Source organism: Myotis myotis, unplaced genomic scaffold, assembly GCF_014108235.1.
Source record: "Myotis myotis isolate mMyoMyo1 unplaced genomic scaffold, mMyoMyo1.p scaffold_m19_p_12, whole genome shotgun sequence".
In the NCBI taxonomy this organism is placed as follows: Eukaryota; Metazoa; Chordata; class Mammalia; order Chiroptera; family Vespertilionidae; genus Myotis; species Myotis myotis.
This window is the reverse complement of record NW_023416316.1, coordinates 22735548-22741998: the sequence shown is the minus strand read 5'-3', so window position 1 is coordinate 22741998 and position 6451 is coordinate 22735548. Positions and strand designations below refer to the sequence as shown.

Below are 6451 nucleotides of genomic sequence, written 5' to 3'. Positions count from 1 at the left end.
ATAAAAGAGTTACTCTATCTTTAACTCTTTATTGACCACTTTGAAATTCTGTCTTCCTTTGCTTAAATTCCTGGTGTTGCCCTTGAAAAAGGCTTGTCTCGTCGATATATATACTATTTGGTGATCATTATAAGCAGCTGTGTGTCCTTATTTCCCCAAAATGCCGACTCTGAGCTTGAACTAAACTGAAAGCTTTGTTTGTGCTGATTTCAGCCTGTCAATAACCAATGTGTGGCTGGACTGGCCCTGGTGGTCTTATTATGATTACAAGACACCCTTTTCCTGGTTACATCAGGAAACTTAAAAAAAATAAAGGTTTATTATTTACAGGACCTGGAAGTTACACAGCACACCTGGGGCTGCACAGCAGGCCTCTGGTAGAGTGACAGTGTATGCATGGGCCTAAGGTTGTGCTTTTATTGGGCTTGAGGGCGGGGGCCTACAGTTTCAGGCTGACTCTTTTTTGGTGAATTTAAACCTTAAGTGTAAGAATTTAAAGCCCGGGAAGAAAAAAAAAGCACAAATGGTCAGTCACTGAAATCTAACAAGATATCTTAAGCAAAGGAGCCTCAGCCCCAGAGGCTGCCTAGCCCCTTATCTGGTTTTGTGCCTGGAAATGTGTTTATTCCATGTGGCCATCACTGAAGTGGATGCTTCTTTGAAGTTTATGCCTCAACAACCAAAGCTTAAATCAGGCACTTGCGCGACAAAAAAGAAAAACAACAACAATGGTCAGTGCTTACACTAGCAATGTAAGCTGGCCCTTTAAATACAGTTCCTCATGTTGTGACCCAACCATAAAATTATCTTTGTTGCTACTTCATAACTGTAATGTTGCTACTGTTATGAATCGTAATGTAAATATCTGATATGCAGGATGGTCTTAGGCGACCCCTGTGAAAGGGTCGTTCGACCGCCAAAGGGGTCGCGACCCACAGGTTGAGAACCGCTGCACTACAGGTTTCTTGGTGTACTTACAGGTTACGTTACGGCTTGCAGGGGTTAACAAAACTCTACCCAGTAGATGTGGAGCTCTAACTGGAGTTAAACACTCGGGCAGCATCCCATCTAGCGGGCAGAGAGACGCTCCAAGGGTTTGCACAAAATGGAAGCCTTCTATAGGAAGGGTGTGGCAGGGAGATTTTTAGTAAAAACAAATGGGTTGGCCTTAATGGATTATTTTTAGATTATTTTAGGACGTTTTCTTTTGGGTGGAAGGGAATGGCTAGGGCTTTATCTGCAGGTCGCCTCTTGTTCCTGTGGGGAGATGGGCGATGTCGAGAGGGCAGGTAACCTTACTTTGCTGATGCGTAAGATTTGCTGATAAAGATTATGTTTCTGGGAGAGGTTGAAACTGCAATTAAATCAGGTATGAAATCTAGGTTTTGGTATCTCGGGCGTTAGCACAAGTAAGGCCTTTGGGGCCTGTGATTCTCTCTTCAACACTAGCAAGTCAGCTACAAACAAATAAGATCACGCAATGAATGGAATGTAAGTTTCCAGGAACCAGTGACAATGCAAAGCAAGGTACTTGCTCATTCATGTTTTATACACCGACTGCGGGCCAGCTAGCCTTCCACGCCCCACGGTGCCTGCGCCCAGCGTTCCTCCGTGCAGGGGGGGAGGAGGGGGGGGGGGAGGCGGGGTGTCAGCGGCGGCCTCAGGAGCAGGGATGTTGGACACCTCTAGGGCCCCGCGAGGCACGCTGGGCACTGCTAACATTGCAGCAGACCGCACCCCAAGAGGACCCAGAGAACACCAACTCCCAGAAGGCATTGCGTGCCCAGCAGCCCCAGAACCCACTGGCTGGTGGTACTGAGGGCTGGGAACCAGCGGCGTCCAGCTCTGCTGCCAGGGCCCAAGATGAGATGGGTTGCACCTCTTTAGGATCTTCCTATAGCTCAGTGGTTCTCAACCTTGGCTGCACATTAGACTCACCTGGGAATCTTTTTAAAATCCTGATTCCTGGGCCTCATCCTCCGGTAATTCTGTTTCTTTGTTACTAATGTTGTGGCCCCACCCCATAAGAAAGAAACAGAATTTCCGGAGGATGAGGCCCAGGAATCAGGATTTTAAAAAAGATTCCCAGGTGAGTCTAAGGTGCGGCCAAGGCTGAGAACCACTGCTCTAGATGATGAGCATGCCATTGTTCCTCCCTGGAAAGCAGACACTTAACCACTCAGGTGGATGAAGCAGAAGAGGAGACTCTAAAGAGGCCAGATGAATCTGAAAGAAAACAACAAACCAGAATGTGAAGCTGTCCTGGCGTTCAATTCAGCGATGACTTTAACTGCACCAAAAAGCCGCGGGTACCTCTTGACTATCCAATGGATGGTAGTTTTGAGTCACCCCACACTAGGGACATGCCCATTGTATTGGATGATGAAAGCCAGTGCTAATGAAGCTTAGGGAACTGGAGGTTACATGCCACCCTAATGTGGGTTACATGAAGAAACAGCCAGACATCGCCAACTGTAAGGGCTATCCTCCTGGACCGGTTAGTTGAAGTAGGAGAAGAATATAAACTACAGAATGAGTCCCTGCACGTGGCTGTGAATGACATCCACGGGCTCCTTTCAACCATGTCTGTGTTGAGAGGAAACCAGCTTGTGGGCACTGCGGTTTCGCTGTTAGCCTCAACGTTTAAAGAAATACACTCCCAGAAGTAGCAGAGTTTGTGTACATTACAGATGACACCTGCACCAAGAATCAAGTTCTAAGAATGGAGCACCTCGTTCTGAAAGCCCTTGCTTTTGACTTGGCTGCACCAGCAGTAAATCCGCTTCTCGCTCAGTACTTTGGGCACTAGCGGTCTTCGAACAGCAAAGCGGAAAGCTTAGCAGTGTCTTTGAGAGCCTTCAGTTTGGTAGGTGCTGACTCATTCCTTACGTGTTTACATCAGTTATTTCCAGAGCGGCCTTTCCTCTAGCACGCCACACAGTCCCAGGGCAAAGCTGGCCTGAATCCTTGGGACAAAAAGATTAGATATGCCCTGGGAAGTCTGCAGCCTTGTCTCCTGCACCTTCTCCAGACCCACCTCAGAGCACCATGGCCCGAACAACAATCAGGAAAAACTACAAAAATTCCAAGAGTCGTGTTTTTCCTCTCCTCGTCCTACCAGAGACATTACACGTGTATCAGAGAAAGACTGCCTTTGTTTTCTAAGGTTTAAATCACTCGAATTATATGGGGTAGGGTTTGTTAATCCTCACCTGAGGGTATTTTCCCCCCCCATTTTTTAGAGAGAGTGGGAGGAAGGGAGGAGGGAGAGGGAGAGAAAGAGAGAAACATTGATGCCAGAGAGACACATCGACTGGTTGCCTCCTGCAGGTGCCCTAACCCCATCAGGAATCAAACCTGCAACCCAGGTACGTGCCCTTGACCAAGAAGTGAACCAGCAACCCCTCGGTGCTTGGGCCAATGCTCTAACCACTGAACCACACCTCTCAGGCCTGGTGTAGTTTTTATCTATACACACATTCCTCTAACGTGATTACCCTTCAGCAATACCTTGTAAGCTTATTTCATGTTAACAAATACAGCTCTCTGTCAAACTTTAACGGTTAAATAGAATTCTATATTATAGACATATAGACATCAACCATATTTAGGTTGATTCTAAAATATAAAATTGTAAACAGTGCTATGACAAACATTTTTCTATGTTTATATTTCAACAATTATTTGACTATTTTTTTTAGAATACATAATTAGAATTATGTATTCTGATAGCTGGGTCATTGTATATGACATTTTAAATGTTTAATACAAATTTACAGATTGATTGGCACTCATTTTAAAAGTAGGACAGCCTTCATAGGAATAAAAAAATACAAAACAAGATGTTCAGTACTTCAGATATTTTAGCATTTAGCAGCTTGATAACACATATCTCTTTCCTGTTATTTTAAATGTTAAGGTCACATTTCAACAAGCTGATTTAATTAGGTTTGGCCATCAGTCAGTTGTAAGTGTCCACACACATAATTATTAATAAAAATGAGCACAAGCAAAAAAAAGGGCAACCATATGGTCTTAGAGGGAAGTAGTCTTCAAGGTTAACTGAACATTTGAAATGCCAATGCAGTGTCAAAATGTGCTCCATAGCCCGACATGTTCAACTGATAGTATCTTTATCCTTCTACTTTTGAAATGTCTGTTACCCTGGCATCCAATTACTTGTAAAGCCTTATTCAATTACGAGCTACAAATGAATCCAGCTTCTAGGCTGGTGCATAAATTATAACTGGAGGTTTTAGTTCAATAAATAAGGCATAACGACGTGATCCATCGTAAAGGGTGAAAGTTACCAGTCAGAACTAAGAATAGGGAAGGGAGGCCACCTAAACTGCCTTCCACCTGATCGAAGTAAGATCTACGTGTCTCCTGCTGTATAAATGTCTTCAGCAGGAAATAATATCGACGTCCTGCAGTTAAAGATCAAGCAAGGCAAGCTTCAAATGAGAGAGAGCTGCTTGGGAGAGGTAACACATCAACTTATGTTCACAATAGTTAGTATGTGTGTGTATGAGGTCAGTGTTTCCAAAGGTTCTGAGTGAGAGGAGAGAGAGAAGAGTTGGCTCAGTGCCAGAAGGATCATGGAGGTACTCCCCCGCCCACCCAAGACTTCACAAGAGCTGGGATGCTGGAGGCAATGCAGATTTCACAACTCTGTAGTGACTTCACTAACTGTAACTCTGTTAGTCATCAGTGGAGTCAGCCTTATTCTTCTTCTGAGGTATGGAAAAGGTGCTGATAAGACAAGATTCTAAACATACACCACTGGTCCTGGTCATAGGCTAGTACTTCTGCTCACAACCTCCTTTTAACTGAATTTGGCCACATGCCTCCGGCACCAGAAATTCATATCTTTGTGTAGCAGAATGAATGCAAATGACATCTTAATACATGCAATTTGTTAGAGTCAATAAATGTTTAAATTGATATACTATGTCAGCTATCTTGATATCAATTTTCCTTTATTGATCTCAGAGTAATTTAAAAGCTAGGGAATGAAAAAAGGCTAGATATAAGTAACAATCATGAACCACACAAGACAGTATATATACAATTAAGTAATACGTAGTATTTTTCAAACTTAAGTAATGTACAGACCCCTCTCTAAAGGCAAACAAATTTCTCATGGACCACTTAGTATTTACTTAAGTTATTTTTGTTATAACGTTAGCTAAAAATGTATAAACGTAATCTTGGTTTAACTGCCTTATGTTTATATAGCTATATACATCAAAACATATTTACAAATTGAATATAAATAAAGCCAAATAAGCTTTACATGAACAATTTTTTTTATCTGACACTTATTTCGCTGAAATTCAGACCCTTCTTGCAATATGAAAACAGCATGATATAGATTCTTTGGTGTTCAAAGATCCATCTCACCACTCTTGACTAGTCATCAGGGGATGCCTCATCTCTAGCCATGTGGATTCTCTTAGGACTCCTATAAACTCCAACGATGAGGGAGGGTCTGCCTGGAAACCTAATTGCCCCAAATTTTTGTTCTGAGGGATTGAACTGAACAAGTGCAATTACCCTGGGCTGGGATAATGTTTTTAAAAGTTCTGTGGGTTTTATTTGTGTGTGAGAGAACATTTAAGTTGTAGTCTCTTAGCACTTTTAAATTATACAATACAGTTAATTTTAAAAAATGAAAAAGAGATCATATTAATCACAGTGAAATGTTGGTTCATTTTAGCACCATAAGTTTAGATACATTTTTCATTGTGAAGCTGTAGCATTATTTAGCCAGCACTTCGTGATAGGTACCATTAATACCAAAATAGTGTCTCTAATTTTGCTTGATTCAATTCCAGGTTCACCAAGCAGCCTCCTGATTATCTATATACTAGAAGCCCGGCGCACAAAATTCATGCACGGTTAGGGTCCCTAGCCCGGCTGGCAATCAGGGCCGATCGGGGCCTTCCAGCTGCCGGCCGGGGCCTTCCTTCGTTCCATGCTGCCCCCTGGTGGTCAGTGCACGTCATAGCGAGCAGTCGATCTCCTGGTTGGTTGAATTCTGACAATTTGCATATTAGTCTTTTGTTATATAAGATGTGGCTTCACTCACAGACCAGCTACAGGAAGAGAAGTTAATGACCAAAGAATGCAAGTGTCTGGTCTTATTAAAATAATTAACAAGTAGGCTAATCATTAAAAAATGGTTAGGACATTGCATATAAGTTTGGATAATGAGTGTTTTCTTTAGTCCTAGATTACCTATGGGGTCCTAAAGTGTAATCAGTTTTGTGTGTGTTGCCCCAAGGTGACTTCACCTAGGAGTTATTTTTATGCTAACCAGCCAGCCTTCTCTAGGGATGCCTCCTTCTTGCATTGCATTTCAAGTTTTAACACTATCTTCATTGTCAGAGTTGATGAGCTTAAGCAACAAGAGTTGGGACATTATCTAGAAAGACTTAATCAATGGAAT

The 6451-nt window shown here is 42.7% G+C and overlaps 1 pseudogene; it reads left to right on the top strand.

Moving 5' to 3' along the window:
- Positions 1–1267: 1267 nt before the first annotated feature.
- On the top strand, positions 1268–3165 carry LOC118667702 (annotated as a pseudogene).
- The last annotated feature ends 3286 nt before the right edge of the window (positions 3166–6451 follow it).